The sequence below is a fragment of the Ambystoma mexicanum genome, chromosome 3q (assembly GCF_040938575.1).
Source record: "Ambystoma mexicanum isolate Mex_15411 chromosome 3q, UKY_AmexF1_1, whole genome shotgun sequence".
Taxonomy (NCBI): domain Eukaryota; kingdom Metazoa; phylum Chordata; class Amphibia; order Caudata; family Ambystomatidae; genus Ambystoma; species Ambystoma mexicanum.
The window spans coordinates 13288834-13308694 of record NC_090926.1 but is presented as its reverse complement, the minus strand read 5'-3'; positions in this window follow the sequence as shown (position 1 = coordinate 13308694).

The window sequence follows — 19861 nt, the reverse complement described above, 5'->3', positions numbered from 1 at the left end:
CCTCTTACAGGTTAATCATACACTGGGCTAGGGTCGCGCCAGGTTCACTTTCCTAATTTACATATCTCGTGCATGCGGTTTACTTTTGAATACATTTACTAACACACTCCATTATTCTTTAATTTAACATTTACATTCTTTACATACTGTTTTAATACAGATCAAACAAATGTTTCACATATTATATTCGGATAGCATTACTGTTCTTGTATACTTGTAGTTTAACATTGCTAATTCAAGTAATCCCCTGCTCCCGAGGTCAACAAAGGACAAGGTCTACATGACCCTAACATGTAGCCTCAAGGCAGGTTGGACATTAACTCTCCTACAGAGGTTGGAGAGGTTAAGGCAAGAACAAGAGCACACGAGACGGCCATTTTAGATTACAGGGTGACTTTGTATGTACAAAACCCCAAAATGGCGGTTCTAACCTAAAATGGAGGCTTGTTTCAAGATGGCGGCTTACATCAATTTCTAAGGTCAAGACCTTGCCGTAGAGAGTTATTCGCGTAGAATCTTAAGCAACTTGGGGTAGGCCAATATACATACAAATCGTTATAATAGGAGGCATAATTTAATATCCAGTTCGACAACCCACGTCCTCTTTGCCAGCAATGTTCACGCTACTCTTTTGCAGTCATCTCTTGCGCTGCTGAAATTAGGAGCCCCTCCTTGTTCCCGAGCGCTTGTTTTTCTTCTTGTTGATAGATTTTTATCCATCAGCTGTGATTTTTGGATACCGAGGCTTGAGCATCATTTCTCCATCTTCTCGGGTTGAGTATGTAGTCGTGGGTTTGTATTCTTCTTGGTCTGTGTGGTTTTGTCACAGTAGAGCTGGTTTCACAGGGTCTTCGCAGTGATGGGCCCATCCCCCAAGCCATCTTTTGTGTCGTTCAGGGCATTGCTCACCAGCGCCACTCAGGGCTTGGGTGTGGCTGGACCAAGGCATTGGCGGGGCTAGACTCTGACACTGCCATACCTTGGCCTAATAACCACATTTTCCACTGCTGCTGCTTTTCTTTCCCCTCAACAGGCATCAGCTTGATATGGAAGGGGGGTCTCCAGAGAGGTCATATGGGGTCACTGAGGGAAGTGACGTCCTCTGTTGGGGGCATGGAACACTTGTCTTGGGTGAGCCTGTGAGGGCCTTGACATGTACAACTTTGATTGTACCTCTCCCATGTGGCTTACCTTTGACACAGTCATTTCATGAAAGTGACCCAGTTTCATAATTCATTGCAAGGTGACTGGTTCTTGTAATATTTGCTTTGTCATACTTGCCGAAAAGTACCCCGGAATGAGCTGCGCTCTTACCTCGTCTGCATGTGAGCATTGGGTGATGCAGCCCGGCACAGTAAGCGTGAAGAGTCCTGCATTGCCTAACTGAAGTGTAACTGCTCACCTATAGCAACAGCGGCCTCTTCGCCTTATCTTCAGTCTCCCTCACCGTACAAAATACATCTCCAGACACTCAAGCCACTCGGCCCATCTGGGACAGTTTTCTGAGGGAGACTTGATCCAAACAAGTTCACTCATGGATTTAACGTGAAGAGGGTACTTGCCTGTGAGGCGATGTGGTGCACTCCCATCACTCATGGTGTCACAGAGGTATGTTCAGCGCCGTAGGAAATCACTGGGCCACCAATGAAAGTCACTCAATCACTATGTAAACATGGCAGCTGGCCTGTCCAGATGAGAGCACACGGTTCAAATCACCAGCCCTGCTCAATGGGAGAAATGTGGGTGGTAGCACAATGTAGCTTAGTGTGCCGCAGGAACACTTCCGAAAGGAGCCGCTGTATCCCAGACACAACCCCTCCACACAGCTCTGAAGTGGAAGAGGCACAATCACCTGCTGAGCCCACAGTACTGCCACGAGGGGCCTTAGCTGTGGGTCACTCACTTCTTGTCCAGGGCTCAAAACTGCATTGGTGGCTGGGGTTCATGTAAACCACTGTAGAAGACGGGAGGACAAATGGAGTTGAACAAGATTATCATGCAGACGTGTGGCAGCATGCATGGGCACACCCTTGTGAACAGTTACTTTAGGCCCGGGCAAGGATGCCACAGTGTTTAGGGTGAGACGCTGGGCACAAAGATTGTTGTGCCCCTTTTACTTTCTTTTCCAGTGGACTGGGTCAACACAGCACCACCAGTGCCTTTAAGTTTCTAGATGGAGGATCCCGAATTTGGATTTTTGTTATAACGGCAAATAAATGAAAACAAAGCCATGTTCCACCCAATAATCAAGGGTTAGGCTACTAATTGCATAGAAATGTCAATCAATAAACACCATCGGACACCAGTAAACGCATACAATCATTTCCTAGGTTGACTTGGAATCAACTCTGTGTCTCCATAGTTCAGATGACCAAAACCCACATACCACCAAAAGGATCCTGTAAAACACATTGGGCCTGGTTGGCTGCAATTTCAACCATGGTAAAATAAGGATCAGTCTGTCTAATATATATTCACTCTATGAGGTGCCAAGCATGTCACCAGGGCCCTCACTGTCATTATCACATGCATCATTGTAAAGCCTACCAAGAACCCTTCTTAAGAGAGAACATGCCCTCTTTGCCGCGCAGGAGGCTTTTCCAAGGTTATCCTCCTTCACCTTGTGCACCCCAGTTGTCTTCTACACCTCTTAATGGTGGCCTAAGAGGGGGCCTATATCTCATTGGGACCCAAACATCCCCAATGCAACTTACAACATCCCCACATTGGAGTCCTAAGCACCTGTAAGTTGCAGTCTTTCTGCAGACGGTTTTGAGCTGTGTAAAACTGTGATTTAGTTCAATGAAATTATATTGCTACATGCCCTGTCTGGAACAAGTTACCAATGCAGGGAAGACCAGCCCCCTCCATCTTACAGTTCAGGGTGGACCTGAAGACCACACTCTCTAAAGAACAGTCTGACCATCACTGATCACACCATCAACCCTGCTTCTCTGCCTTTAAGTGCTCACCTTCCATACTCCTCCCACACATTACAGGTTCTTTGACACCACTGCATCCTATCTATAACCCTGATGGATGCTTCCCCTAATCAGAGCACTCTGTTGCTTCCCAGCTAGGTTTGCGCTCTATAAACCCAATACATACACACTGACCATGGACAGTAATCTTCTTCAGCACACGTAACGATTGGCTACTGACTGTTCTAGAAAGATTCCTGCCAGTGGCATCCTTGTTCCTGCTGGAGTAGCCCACTAACATGGTTGGCATGGAACCACAATGTACCTTGTGCTGTAGGAGTTCTTGGTGCTCGAAAGGGTTGTGTCGGTTTCAGGGCACTTTGCAGCTTCTGTGACAGAGTTCAAGATGGGAGACAGCTGCGGGAATCAGGCGGCAGGCAGTTCCGCGAGCGAAGCTGGACAGACGGCTGCAGGCTGGCTTAAATGGCAAGTCGGGTCAGGAATCGTCTCAGTGCTGGCGGCGGTTCTGAAGCACTAGTCGTGGCGTCTAGGATGACTTTAGCGACTGCGATGTAACAACAGTCAGCGGTGCAGACGGTTAGCAGCTCAAGGGGCTCGACTGGCTGGAAAATGTCCTTTAAGCAGATTTCGGTAGCTGCTTGTCGAAGCACTCCTCCTAGCTTCTTCACTGGGCTTGTGTCGTCCTTTAAGAAGGACAGCCCAATGCTGAGGAGAGTGTTGTAGGCAGCTGCCTTGTCCTTGGTTTGGTTCAGAGACTCTCTGGCACTTCCCACCTAGGAAGCTTACTACAGAGCCTGGCAGGGCACGCTATGTGCTGGCTGGGTACTGGGTCTGGAGCTGCTGGAGGGTCCTCTGGATTCGGCATCTCCCCCTGTTCCCTGGGAGACTTTTAGGAGAGGGATCTTGCCTCCCTCTTGGAGGTCCTGGCCTTCCTTCACTGGCGGAATATGTAAGTCATATTGTACCTTAAGCCAGGATCCAATGCTGAGTTTGTCTTGTTACTCCTTGCAAAGTCTTCAGATGATCTGCCAAAGCAGGGGCTCAGCCCTCTTTTGAAGCCAAATGGACTGCAGGGATTGTTGTAGGCTAAGCCTACCTTAATGAACCAATCCTAGGTCCCTACCAACAATGAGGAATTCGACCATCCGCACGGTGGGTGTGCACTCGCCTGGGCTTTTTTGAAAATTTTAAATGAAATTGAATGATGGTAGAACAACCTCTGGAAAATGTGTCGGGATAATCCTCACACATTTTCCTATGCTCACTGCACGACATGCATATAGACCTGTGTACTCTGGGTGGACACAGTCTACAGACGCCATCCCCCCTCTCATATTTAGTTGGGATCTGACAGGTGGAGTACACAATGCATCTCCAGAAGAACCTTCGCCCTGCCATAGCCAGTCTAATTAACTAACAAAGGCTGCATGGATCGGTCCTTTTGTTGATCCGTGTAACTGGTGGCAGCTTTCACATACTAATCAGAGTTTAATACAAACAGGCCCACATGCTTTGGATAGAAATAGAGGTGATTAGCTACTTCATTTGAAAGGACTCGTGGAAAAGCTTGAGGTCTCAAGTTCGAAGTCTGCAGACAGATGTTTACAGTTGCTGATTCACTCTAGTGGGTTGTATTTTGCACTTGCCCCCTGCCCCCTGCCCCCTGCCCCCTGCCCTCTGCCCTTGTCTGATATTCAGGATGTCAGAATGTTTCTCAGTGTTACAAGAAATCATCTTACGAACAGGAAGCAGTGGGGAGGCAGGACACACAAGCAGCTCCACACTCACTGTCAAATCTGGTGCCCTGAGTGGGTGCTACGACTGGGTCCCAAAAATAAAAGCTCAAAAATAGCAAGGCCCTTTTTACAGCATGAGACTCGGGGTACTTGCCCCTCCTGCCCCACTCCTGACTTCCCTGGCCCTGGCATGGTCATCCGTGTCTCTGGATGCCACGGCGCGGGGTGTATTTTAAAGAACGACCATGCACAAGGTATACAGGCAAGCCTGTTTCTTGGCCCGGTGAGGTGGGCAGCTGCCCGGGGCGCAATAGCCCCAGGGGGCACAATTGCTCCGGTCCCTCGAACCTCTGGAGGGGATGAAATTCCCCAGTTTGTGGGGCTGCGCATTGTCGTGGGGAAAGTTCTGCGCGTCAGGTGCTGGCGCTGCCCCTTCCGACTGTCAGAGGCTCCCTCTGACCACTTTCGCGCCACTTGGGGTGGGGTGGGGGCGGGGCATAAGCACAACAATAAAAGCACTTCAGGTCCCCCTGCAGCTAAGACAGCCCCTCCCATCACATTGCTGCCAGGAAACTGCTAATGGTGGGCCATTAGTCATTGAATGGTTTCATGCTGGCATTGTGATGGGAGGGGTGGGCAGTGGGCTGTGGTGAGTGGGTGTGCCTTGCAGGGACGCACCACGGGGCCCCGACACAGTACAAAGAGAGACCCGTTTGGGCCCATGGTGCATGCCTGCAAGCCCAGAAAATGGCCAAAATAATAGTTTAAAGCAGTGCTATTTCTTTCATGTTGCTTCTTTTCCAAACTATATATCAATTACACTTTAAACCACTTCCTTGACACTGGTGATGAGTTACTTCATTATGCTGATAAAAGTTTTGACCAGTGCGGCTGAGTAAATATTCTTAAAGCCATGACCCGTGTTATTTATTTATGCAATGTTTGTCGGATAACTGTATAAATAAATATACAGGTACCCGACAAACATTGCATGAATAAATAAATAATCTGGGTCCATATATCCTTATAACAAGTCAACAATCAGACTTTACTGTATCAAAGCATACACTTGATTCCCATTCAATGAATTTTAAAGTGATTGTTTATTGGGTTCAGGTGTCTCCTTGTCATTGCCCCTTTGGCTTAGGTTGCCTCCAAACCCCCTTCAGTCTCTTGCGTTCTTTGTTGGTTGTATATACTGCATCCTGTGCCACATTCATGGTCTCTTGGTGTGCCCAGTCCTCATTATCTGCAGCCTACGTGGGACTGGGGCATACAGTTGTCTCGGGCACCCATGAAACAGTGGCCCACCATTGCAAATGGCAATTCATTCCTTGTGTGACGGACTAATTGACTTTGGGTAGGAGTCCCTTAACGGTATAGTTTGGGAGTGGTGCGCGGGGTGCGGTGGGAGTGGTGCGCGGGGTGCGGTGGGAGTGGTGCGCGGGCTAGGGTGTGGGGGGGGCGCATTCCTAGTGTTTCGCACTGGGCACCAAATGGACTAGAAACTTCCCTGTATACAGGAGAGGACCTCGTACAGCGGGATGCCTTTTTGCCTCCAGAACAGATGCCACACAGACCCAAATGATCCATCTGCTTTCATTATTATAATGCCAAAACCAAGATTCGCCTACTTCTAGACAAAAAAAAATAACACAAGTGTTACCCCGCTCGCCCTCTGCGTACAAGAAACAAGCACTCGGACATTTGCAAACTGGCTGAGGTCGATTCCCTGCAACACCGAGGTTCTTCTCCTAGCAGCGCCACAGGCCCCTGCCTCTCTTCTAGAGCGAACTTATCTAGCCTTCCTCTGTGGGGCCTGCCAGACACAACCTAACAGCAGAGGACCCGACAGACCTCCTTGCCTTATTGCATCGGATTTATTCCATCTGCCTGGGCTTGAAAGACGTCCACGGGGCATTGTTGCCTGATTATCTATCTATGCGTTATGAACCCGTTCGGTGGTGTTGGCAACTTCCCGCCTGTAGATGGCAGGGTTGCATCAGTATTAAGGCGACCGCCCTTTGTTTATCCAATTAAGCCAACAAAGAGAAAGCGGTGTTGGCTTACGTGGCAATCCCCCCAGCCCCGAGTATTGGAAGAAGAGACCTTTCTGTGTCAAATTAATCAACTGCAGGGACTGCTGCAGGGAGAGGCGGGACAGAAAGGAATAACAAAGAGAGGGATGGGTGAACTGTCGTAGCAAGAGAGCGCACCTTCTAGCTTGTGGTGTGTCCAAGGAGAATGGAGTCAAACTTGATTGAAGGAGAACCGTTGAAGTCAATGGGATAAACATTTTTGAGAGGGTGATACAGCCTTGGTTGGAGGGTGACTCCTTTGAAGTATATGGAGGGCACTGAGCCTGTTGGGAGGATGAAATTAGCACAGGCTGAGTGACAGAGTGAGATAACGAGTTGATTTGTAAGGGGGAATTGCAGAAAGGTTAAAAGGAGGGCGAGCAAAGAATTTATGAGGTGAAAAAGGAGAATAAACCAGAAAAGAAGGGTGAGCAGGGACTGCTGCGAGAGGGCAAAGGCGCAGGGATAGGAAACGTGATGAGGAGGAAATGCTAAGGAAAGAAAAGAAACAGCAACATCTGCTATTGTGGAAAGAGGAAACAAAAACTACTGAGAAATGGCGGGGAGAAGAAAACTGGATGAACTATGAAGAAAAGTAGAGCTGAGTGGGTGAACGCAGGATGTGCTGTAAGAACCGAGGGGGTAGTGGGGCAGAGAGTGAAACATGAGAGCAGAAACTGCTGAAATGAGAGGGGATAGCTCAGGGGAAACAAGGTATCGAGGACAAAGGGAGGCGGAACAGAGATTGCTTGGTAGGAGCATCCAGATGCCTGGGTTCAGTGAGCTTGGAATGCTGAGATAGAGAGGGTAAAAGAAAAGACAGCAGCAATTGCTGAGGGCATGGAGGGGCAACACGGTGGAAAGGAGTAAGAGCAAGCAGAAGCTGCAGAGGAGACCGGAGAGGCACTGCTTGGTAAAGCGATACACTAAAAGTAAAAATGGGCAAGGGTGGAAGGCTGAATTAATCATAACACTGGCACTGCTTTGTGTAAGCTAGAAAAACCACAAACACTACATGTTTTCTGCACCATTACAGAAGGAAACCCTCCATCTACCCACCCTCTGGAACTCGATCCTGGTGTCGGCTCGGAATGCCACACAATTCTCCAATTTCGCAAATCTCTCAAACCATGGCTCTTTCAACAACACCTGACCAAGGACCAATTCCAATTGATGCACATACTGACGCACATACCTCACAATACTGCGCTACTGTTAAAAGATGTCAGCCTAAAGGCTGGCTGATCACACAATGCACAGCGCTATGCTGCCCTAGAGCTAGGCCTGCGCTTTAAACAATGAAATACAATTTAAATAAAAAAATATGCAAATCAGTCTTGGCACTGCCACCAATGAGAGCAGTTCATCCCCAACTGCTAAGCCATGTCTCCTCTGTACAGAAACACAAGCAACCCTAAGATGGCATCTCTCCATCTTCTTGGGCTTTGTCAGAGTGGGGCAGCTTGGTTCCCTGTGGCACAGCATCAAAGGACACATCTGAGCCCACCAGCACTCACCTAGGAAGACAAACTAAAACCAACAGGTGGTGAGTGGATGTTTTTGAATTCATCATAACCACTGGCATCTCTCTGGACAGCCTTCCATACTTTCATTTTGATCCTGCCTGAAGCATTACAGAAGGGGGTCTAGCCACATGCGAACCAGTCTTGGTCCCGTCACTGATGAAAGCATGCCAGCCCAAGCTTCCAGACCATGTCCCCTCTTCATATGAACACATCCATCCACAGGCATGATTTAGGCATTGTTGGGCCTCCTCAGGGAAATACAGCATGGTTCCCTATGGTGCAGCGATCACGGTGCCTAGGCCTGGGCAGAGAGAGAGAAACAAGGAAGAGCGCACGAGAGGAGAGATCTCATGCTACTACACGTTCTTACCGAGTCAGAACACCACCATGGTAGTGTAAGAGACCCTAGGTAACTGCAAAAAGTGATGCATGGGTCCAGGCCCGGTGGATTCCCAGCTGCAGTCTGAGAAGGAAATGAAAAAGGAAAGCAGTGGAGGGAGAGAGGAAGGGGTAACAAAGGAGAAACCGGGAACAGAATACATTATAGGTAAACCATAGAGGCATAATATTTATGGAAGCTGAGATAACTGTGCAGAAAGTCATAAGTAAGTTTAAAGGTGTCTTTAAATAAGGGAGAATTTATTTGAGGGCAGAATATTGCAAATTGTGACAGGGATGTCATTTGGGGGTCACCAGGGGTCGCACCTGCGACCCCTGAGGTCTCCCTTGCTACCCCAGTGGTCTCCCTTGGTACCCCTAAAACAAGTTTTTAAAAAACCCTTTTTTTAATGAAGCTCCTGGCTGTGGCCAGTACCATTTGGCTCTTTGTTTCTGGAGTGGCTGGCTTTCTTGTTCAGGCCTCTTAAAAAAACAGAGGGTTCCACAAGTGTAACACTTTGAGCAGTGACCCTAAATAAGAAAGAATAGAAATAACAAAATAATTTGTCTTTCTGGAATTCTATACAATAATTGCTAGACTCATTAAAGGTTTATTTCAGGCTCACTTCAGGGGGTGAGTCACTGATTTAGTCTGTTCTTAAACACCCAAATTCACAATGCAGACAAAATCTTCCAAAAAAGCATTTAGAGTAGAATAAGCATCCATTATGTAAATTGCAGTTATAGCATTTTTTTTTGCCGTTGTCTTTGTTGCGATCATCACAAAACATTTCATCTCGGTGTCCTCAGTCACTTGACAAAATCCTGGTGCTTAAAAGCTTGTGTACAGTGTAGAAATGTTTAACCATAGCACATATAGTGGCCATTGATTTCATTGTGCCACAATTCATGCTTTGTTGTAATGTGTCTATCGTTCCTATCTTCATGGTATGCTGTTCAGGAAGTTTGTTTGTTTACATGTATGAGGTAACGAGTGCCCAGAGTACGGGATGCCGTGTGAGTGCACTGCTTTCCCTGCGCTACTCTAAATTCTTTAATACACAGTTATGAACACTCCCAATGGTATGTATTTTCCCACCTCTGAAGCCTGAAAAGTAGATCCACGCAGGCTTGACATGTGGCCAACTTTGCACCAGACCTGCAGATGAACTGGCGGCCTGCTGTTACATCTCAGTTACCAGTTTAATGGTATCCACTGCAGAGTGTAATTTGCTTTCTGACTTTGAGAACCTTCACACATGTAACTGCTCATTTTACTGTAGCCGGTAAGATAGCTATAGCCTGTAAGATAGCTCAGGGGATGAGTGCTCACTGCTGCAATGTGTGGGTGATTTGCAGGTTGCAGGTTCGAATCCCAGCGAGGCCAACTCAGCCTGTCATCCTGCTGAGGTTGATAAATGAGTACCAACACAGGTTGGGTGATATTGTATGCATATGCGTTCTATATAAAGCGTGTAAGCATAAGTGCTGTATAATAACACATCATTATCCTTTGGTCTTGGACATCTGCTTGCATTCACAGTCATTTGGTAATATGGGCCTATACACACTGATATTAACAATACATATGGTGATCCATTCTTGTATGAAATGTATATCACATGACAGTGATACTGTAACCGTATTTTTCGTAGTGTACTTAGGAACAATGCTATGTGATGCTAATTCCAAGGGTCGTTTGATGACACTTCCGCTACCCCTGGCATTTTGGTGAAATGACGTCCCTAAATTGTGATATATGTTTGTGTATGGTTCAAGATGTGCTCAAATAACTCTTTGATACGGGCTGGATTTCATTGCCAACAGTACATTTAACTTCTCCCGCAAAATAGAATCTAGAATAGTAATTCTGGGACTAGCAAAACCAAACCTAAGCTGGGCTTCATGGAAGTGGTTGAGGCCTGCTAGGAACTCCATGGGGATGGCTGTGGTAGTGTAGGAAGTATGACTCCCCTTAGGTAGAAGCTGGGCTCTCCTAATAGTGGTTGAGGCCTGCTAGGAACTCCATGGGGATGGCTGTGGTAGTGTAGGAAGTATGACTCCCCTTAGGTAGAAGCTGGGCTCTCCTAATAGTGGTTGAGGCCTGCTAGGAACTCCATGGGGATGGCTGTGGTAGTGTAGGAAGCACTGCTCCCCTTGGGCAGAAGCTGGGCTCTATCTGCATAATCCGGCCGTGTCTACCCTGCTGAGCCAGGGCACCATTACTGTGTCCTGTTAAAAGGGGGCAGCAGGGTTGTGTAGTTCCAACAGCCGCGTGGAGTTTGCCAACCAGCTTAATTCACAGGTCTGCTTTGGGTTTTGTGGCCCTTTATATGAACTAATTGTCGCTCATGTGTATTATTATATGTGTGTTTATTGGAGTGATTTTTGGAGTGCTACCCGTCGCCTTTTTCCTGCTTCAAAGCGCGTGTCAGCCCCATGCAGAGAAACATGACATTCATATGTAACAAAATGAAAGAACATGAAATTATATTAAAGGGCAAAACTGCGAATTACAAGAATGAGGATTATGTCCCAAATAAAAAAAAAATGAAGTGGGGGTAAACAAACAAATAGATAAAAGCAGAAAAGAGCAAATATCCATCAAAACCAAAAAATAGCGTTTCTTTACAAGCTTGCAAGTGGAAAGGGGGACTGGTTAGAAAGGGAGACAAAGTGGAGGGCAGGAACTGCTGATGGGAGACGCAGTGGAGAGCAGGAACTGCTGATGGGAGACGCAGTGGAGAGCAGAGACTGCTGATGGGAGACACAGTGGAGAGCAGGGACTGCTGATGGGAGACGCAGTGGAGAGCAGAGACTGCTGACGGGAGACACAGTGGAGAGCAGGAACTGCTGACGGGAGACGCAGTGGAGAGCAGGGATTGCTGACGGGAGACCCAGTGGAGAGCACGGACTGCTGATTGGAGACCCAGGTCAAGAGCAAGCAGGGACTGCTGATGGGAGGCACAGGACTGCTGATGGGAGACACGGACTGCTGACGGGAGACACAGTGGAGAGCAGGAACTGCTGACGTGAGACACAGTGGAGAGCAGGGACTGCTGGGGAGACACAGTGGAGAGCAGGAACTGCTGATGGGAGACACAGTGGAGAGCAGGAACTGCCGACGGGAGACCCAGTGGAGAGCAGAGACTGCTGACGGGAGACACAGTGGAGAGCAGGGACTGCTGACGGGAGACACAGTGGAGAGCAGGAACTGCTGATGGGAGACGCAGTGGAGAGCAGAGACTGCTGATGGGAGACACAGTGGAGAGCAGGGACTGCTGATGGGAGACGCAGTGGAGAGCAGAGACTGCTGACGGGAGACACAGTGGAGAGCAGGAACTGCTGACGGGAGACGCAGTGGAGAGCAGGGATTGCTGACGGGAGACCCAGTGGAGAGCACGGACTGCTGATGGGAGACCCAGGTCAAGAGCAAGCAGGGACTGCTGATGGGAGGCACAGGACTGCTGATGGGAGACACGGACTGCTGACGGGAGACACAGTGGAGAGCAGGAACTGCTGACGTGAGACACAGTGGAGAGCAGGGACTGCTGGGGAGACACAGTGGAGAGCAGGAACTGCTGATGGGAGACACAGTGGAGAGCAGGAACTGCTGACGGGAGACACAGTGGAGAGCAGGAACTGCTGACGGGAGACACAGTGGAGAGCAGGGACTGCTGACGTGAGACACAGTGGAGAGCAGGGACTGCTGATGGGAGACGCAGGACTGCTGATGGGAGACACGGAATGCTGACGGGAGACCAGTGGAGAGCAGGGACTGCTGATGGGAGACCCAGTGGAGAGCAGGGACTGCTGATGGGAGACGCAGGACTGCTGATGGGAGACACGGACTGCTGATGGGAGACACAGTGGAGAGCAGGAACTGCTGACGGGAGACACAGTGGAGAGCAGGGACTGCTGACGTGAGACACAGTGGAGAGCAGGGACTGCTGATGGGAGATGCAGGACTGCTGATGGGAGACACGGACTGCTGACGGGAGACACAGTGGAGAGCAGGAACTGCACACAATGGAGAGCAGGGACTGCTGATGGGAGATGCAGGACTGCTGACGGGAGACACAGTGGAGAGCAGGAACTGCTGACGGGAGGCACAATGGAGAGCAGGGACTGCTGACGGAAGACAAAGTAGAGAGCAGGGACTGCTGACGTGAGACACAGTGGAGAGCAGGAACTGCTGTTGGGAGACACAGAGGAGACACAGTGGAGCGCAAGAACTGCTGACGGGAGACACCGTGGAGAGCAGGAGCTGCTGCTGGGAGACACAGGGGAGACACAGTGGAGAGCAGGGACTGCTGATGGGAGACACAGGACTGCTGATGGGAGACACAGACTGCTGACGGGACACACAGTGGAGAACAGGAACTGCTGTCCGGGACACAGTGGAGATCTGGGACTGCTGACGGGAGACACAGTGGAGAGCAGGGACTGCTGATGGGAGACACAGTGGAGAGCAGGGACTGCTGACGGGAGACACAGTGGAGAGAAGGGACTGCTGACATGAGACACAGTGGAGAGCAGGAACTTCTGTTGGGAGACACAGGGGAGACACAGTGGAGTGCAGGAACTGCTGACAGGGGACACAGTGGAGAGCAGCAACTGCTGTTGGGAGAAACAGGGGAGACACAGTGGAGAGCAGGAACTGCTGATGGGAGACACGGATTGCTGACGGGGGACACAGTGGAGAGCAGGGACTGCTTATGGGAGATACGGACTGCTGACGGGAGACACAGTGGAGAGCATGGACTGCTGATGGGAGACATAGCGGAGAGCATGGATTGCTGATAGGAGACACAGTGGAGAGCAGGAACTGCTGACGGGAGACACGGACTGCTGATGGGAGACACAGTGGAGAGCAGGGACTGCTTATGGGAGATACGGACTGCTGACGGGAGACACAGTGGAGAGCATGGACTGCTGATGGGAGACATAGTGGAGAGCATGGATTGCTGATAGGAGACACAGTGGAGAGCAGGGACTGCTGATGGGAGACAGTGGAGACACAGTGGAGAGCAGGCACTGCTGATGGGAGACACAGTGGAGAGCAAGAACTGCTGACGGGAGACACAGTGGAGAGCAGGAACTGCTGACGGGAGACGCAGTGGAGAGCAGGAACTGCTGACGGGAGACGCAGTGGAGAGCAGGGACTGCTGATGGGAGAAAGGTCGGGGCGGGCACGCTTGTGGGGAGAGCGGGAAAAGGTCTTGATAATATAAGCAGCAGTCAGTGGTCAGGGCACGGGCTGGAGGAGTCATGCTTTGACTTATGCCTTTTCAGCCCTCGCCATAACATGGTATACCAGCTGTTTGTACATGTTATGCTTTAATGTCACACTATGCCAGCGCGTGAAATCAGTACCCCGCAAATTGTAGTTAAACTGCCGGGGTCCTTGTTCTGATGGATCACTGCCACCTCACAGATATTGCAACCCCAACACCATTCAGCCACACCTGGGGTAACAATGCAACACTGCAGAACGTACACTGACACACCCAACCAGCAACCACACCACAGCTGCAGCACTGCCACGCTGGAAGGCAGCAGTGGGGGCGGGTTAATATGCTCTGCCCATTTGGTGTGCTCATTTCAATGCAAAGTTGTGTGCGTGCCCATTTCCAAATACCTCATATGTACCAAATGTGTGTCACCCTGCACTGTCTAATTTAATGTTGGTGTTTGCGTGACAAATTCGCACGACACGACATCAGACAATTCTGCTCCCTTTACCTCGATTCCACAACTTGCTCTGAGCCCCCTGGCACACGCAGCCACACTCCTCTGAGAAGCGGGAAGCCCTCAAAGGCAGGGCTCAGTTAAGCATGCAACCACAAGGGGGCTCAGAAGGCTTCAGTCATTGGGGCGCCTTGGGGGGGCGGGGGTGGCTGAGATTCGATCGGTGGAGTGCATTGCCTTATCTCTATGACGCGTCGCGTGCTTGTCTGGTTTACTGAGTCGGCGCCCTTGTCTCGCTGCGTCATCTCGCGGGCCTCCTGTCACTCCACTCTGTGCGCGTGCTCATAGACCGCTGCACAGTGATCGAGTCATGCCTGCGGCTTCTTGCACACTGCTGCTTGCTTGCTTCCTCGTGTGCATTGCTCCCTAGGTGCGCTGCCGCATGGATACGCTCCTCAGTGGTTGCTTCGTATGTATGTGGCGCCTTATATCTGGAGCTCCTCGATAGACTGCTGTTTTATATGCATTCTCCATGACTGATCAATTGCTGTTTCATTTTTGTGGCTTCTTGGTGGTTTTCTCTCCTCGCTCACCTGCTCCCACCTCACACTGCACACATCGAGTGGACACTCACACTTCAAATGAACACCTGCAAGTACCCCCTGCACACACTGACTGCATCCAAACTCTACACCGCCACTACCATCTGTTCCCACACAACCTTCCAGCCATCCTCAGCAGCCTGTCCTTGCTCCCAGGGCACCGACCTCATCAGTAGCAAACCACGAAAGATGCTTTCACTCTGGGATCCCTTCTGGAGACACCCCTCTGCCAGTGCCTGCACTAGCAGTATTCTGGAAACATACCGTCACTCAGGGGATCTGCACTCATGCACACTTCATGTTGCGCATCACTCTTCTCTGCCTCCTCCAAATAACTCCCCCCCTCTATTGCAGGACCTCTTGCCAAGAAGTCATGAACATGACAGAAGCTGGCATGTACAAGCCCACTTTACATTGCTTCCTGTACCGCCATGTTGACATCCAAATCAGGCAATGGCCCTCATTATGACCTTGGCGGTAAGTGGCAAACGATGCCGGTAAAGGATTACTGGCATCGTTTACTGCTCCGGCCGATTATGACTTGACATTGCGCTATTAACGGCACCATAAAAATCGCCAAGGGCGCGAGCACGCGACCTCCCATGCCATAAATACCAGCATGGCGCAAAGTGGGGAACATCACGAGTCAGGCGGACATGCAATTAACGCCATTTTGAAGGGCGTAAAGTACCTTACCGCCATGGTGCTAATACCGCCATCGCGGACCAACCGTAAACGGCCATGTGCAGTGTTCCCAACTGCCACAGGTGCACACAATCAGCACAGGTGGACGCTATACAGACTGGGCAAGCACAAAAGGAGCACACCCCACCCCTTCCCACACCCAGTCACACTCCACAATGATCCCAATACTACAAGCAATGCTGGGGCTGGAGGACCTGATTGCAGTGGAAGTGCTACAACAACAACAAGAACAACAACAACAGGCAGCACGGAGGAGACGCAGGAGGAGAAGGAGGGCAAGGCAGGGCCAGCAAGCCCCACCAGCACAGCCAGTGCCACCACGCAGGCAGCCCCCAATCCCACGCATCAGAGCCAGTCCATTCAACCAACCGCTGACCAGATCCACACCCTGTACCCCCTGGACCGGGACACCATCACCACCATTGGGGACATGATACATGACGACATTGTCAGCCTGAATGAAACACGCACCGCCATCCCACCCCTACTGAAGGTAGTTGCTGTGCTCCACTTCCTGGCCACAGGCACCTACCAGCACATAGTGGGGCACTTGCATGGCATTTCACAACCATTATTGTCACGTACGCTGAACCAAGTGCTTGATGCCCTCCTCAAGCACACAGATGACCACATTTCCTTACCACGGTCTGCCCAGGATATCTCTAACACCAAAGTAGGTTCCCATTCACTGGCTGGCATACCTAGTTGCATTGGCGCCATCGACTGCACCTGTGTGCAATTGGTGGTCCCACATGCCATGGAGGTAGCGTACAGCAACCGTAAACTATACCACTCAATCAATGTGCAAATAGTATGTGACTCAAACAGGATCAGCACACATTGTTGTGGCCGATTCCCCGGATCTGTCCATGATTCAATGATCCTGCGGAACTCGATGGTACCACGCTACATGGAGCAACATGCAGGGCAGAGATCCTGGCTTATCTGCGAGTTGCATGTCGTGCCCATGGTAATGTGATGTGGGTAGGTGACTGACGTATACATGCATACTTCACCTGGCTGCGAGTGCCAGGGGTTATGGAGCATGCTCATGCCCCAAAGCAGCCCAGACTGGACCTGACACATGACCACATAATGCAAGATGTAAACAGCCCTACCATGTAAATGAAGCAGTGTCACAACCATTCCACAGCCATCTGCATGTGCACTGTACCAAATCAGATTGCATCCCCCTCATCAAAATGCAGCTACAAGCAATAACTATGGCCAATACACAGCACCAAACACCATCAACTGAAAGGACAGTCCCCCATTACTGCGTACAAAGGAGTCACATGTGGGTCAAAAACATCAATACACCACTACACTGACACAGAGGCCCAACTGAATTGAACAACACCTTTTGTTGTGCGTAGTGAGATCATCATGAGGCTGACATCAACGGTGCCAGGATGAAAGCACACAAATCACCGGACATCTGCATCACAGAAACAACCACTGTGAACTAACACAGTGCATGTGCACTCTCAAGGAACTTGACCCCCCTGCGCCCACTAGTAGATGGCATGCAAACCAGTCCATGCATGGAAATGGGCTTGAAAATAAGAAATACATGCATGCCATGTTGTCACTCAATGAGGTCAAATATAATGTGGTAACTTACATATACATCATTGGCCACATGCAGATGATGCAGGCTATTTCTTGAAGAGGTGGCTCCTTACCACAGTCCGGAACCCGCAGAACAGGCACGAAGAAGACAATCGTGCGCATACACGTACCCGTGTGGTGAATGAGCAGACATTTGGCCTTTTGAAGGCACGTTTTCACTGCCTCAGCAGGTCTGGTGGGGCACTCCTGTACGGGCATCAGGTGGTGGGCAAGATCGTCATGGCATGTGTCATGCTACACAATATGTGCATCAGACGGAATGTGCCCCTGCCCCCTGATGCTGAACTGCAATCACCTGACAATGAGGATGAGGAGGTTGGGGATGGGGCAGCACCTCAGTGACGTAACGATGCACAGGAGGGACGTGTCATGCGTCAGACTCTGATCAACCAATGTTTCTAGCAGACATGGACGGGGGGGTTACATGGAGATGGCACTCGGGGCACAGGGTGTGTCCGGGACATGGACACTGTAGACTGTTAATCAATTAAGCACACGTACGCAATAAGCAATGTCCACACACGTGAATTCTGATTAACCAAAAAGTGTATTGAATAAGCAAAACTAAGTGAACAGGCCCTCCACCCCACACACCCACTCCCCCCTCTACTCCCCAACACACCAAGTCCCCCTACCCCCTCAACTCTCCAACACACCCACTCCCCCCTCAACTCCCCAACACACCCACTCCCCCCTCCTCCCTCAACTCCCCTACACATGGTGTGCAGTACTGTGCACCAGTGGACCACGTGGCACCAGTACACAAGGCTGTGCCTACTGGCATCCCCCTCTCCCAGCACCAGGTGCACCCCTGTCTGATCGTCGCAGGTTCCTACCCGACCTGTGCACGGGGCTGGTCCTGGTGGAACTGGCAGCCGAGGATGTATTTGGTTGCTCGGATGGACGCATGTCCCGCATTGCTTGCACCATCTTGGACAGTACGTGCCGCACTGCGGCCAGTTCTGCGCATATGTCCTTTGAGCTGGACTCAATTGCTGACCTCAGGGAAGCAGCACATTCACGCATGTCCTCCCTTGCACTACCATATTCTGTAATGTGCTGTGTCAAGAGGCCAGTGAGCTGCTGCTGGCGCCTTATAATGTCCTGCATCCCCTCTTGGGTGTTTGGGGCTAGGGTGGATGGTTGAGGGGTGGCCAAAATACTGTGTTCCTCCTGCACAGGTGTGGTTGGGCTGGGAGTTGCCGGCCACGAGTTTGCCGGAGATAGCCTGTGTTTGCTGGTGTCGGGCAGGCTGCATGGAGACAGGTGGGGGGAATGCAGGGGGACAGTGGGGGGAGTATCAACATGCAGCACATCCCCTTCCTCTTCATCTGAGATTGCTGCTGTGGCAGTTGTTTCCCCAATGGTGCTGCTTGCAGCCGATGCAGTTCTTTCGGCTGCCGACACTTGGCTGATGCTGGCTGTTGTTGGTGCCAAAGTTGTGGACGTGGAGCACATTGGGGCTGTGGCCTGTGGTGTGCTCTTGGCCATTTTGTGTCATAGGGGTTTCCTTATGCCCCTTGAAGTGGAGGGCCGGTGTTGTCCCTCTTCGGCCCTGGCCTTCTTAGCTAGGGTGGCACCGGTGTCGTCATCAGCGCTGTCTGATTGTGTGCCTGTGGGGGACCAAAGGAGGGAGAGGGTTAGTGATGGGTCTATGGGCATTGAGCATGCATTGTGGTGGCTGCATTGATATGGATCGGTGGATGAGTCACAATGGAGGGAGTGACATACAGGTTGCCTCACTCTTGGGTGGGTGATACATGGAGGCATGTGGGTAGCAACAGAAATGGGGTGCATTATGCATGTGGACAAGGTGATGCTCTGGACTGCCTGTAGGCAGTCTTGTGCTTATGTGTCTGGCGGACCCTGGTATGCATCATTGCACTTCCCATTAATCTGGACATCATCGTGGTGGTATTGGCATAGTTAGATTTGAGATTCCTACCTCATCGGCTGATGACGGGGCTCCTCTCTCCATGTCCCCAACTCCCTCTATGGACTCCGTGCCTATGGTGGAGGCACATATCTCCTCCCATGGCTGGAGTTTTAGGGGCGACTCAGCACCTCCACCTGTCGCCATCCCAAGATTCCTGTTTGCCGCCAGTATGCTCCTCATGCGGAGACGTAGGTCATCCCATCGCTTGCGGCATTGTTTTGTGGTGCGGGGTGTTGGGCCGACAGCACTGACCCTCTGGGTGACCATTGCCCAGATCTGCTTTTTCCGCAGCAGTGCCGGTCGGTCATCTCTGTTGCAAACACAACATCTGCATGCTCCTGAAGGGTTTCAGCCATGGTCAGCTCCTCCCTTGAGAAGCGCTCCTGGCGCAGTCGATCTCCACTTTTCTTCACAACTTTTGGCATCCTGATGTCAGACAGGTGGTGGTTGAGGTGTGTGGGAGTTCTGGGGGTCAGATGTCTCCTGTTTGTGGTGAATGGCAATGGATTGTGTTTTTAAAGATGGCCGCCGTGCTCTTTCCCGTTCCTGTGCGATGACGCTACTTCCGGATCAGCCTATTTACGGTCACCGCTAATAGCGGTTCCCGCTATTTGCGGTTACCGCTAATGGCGATA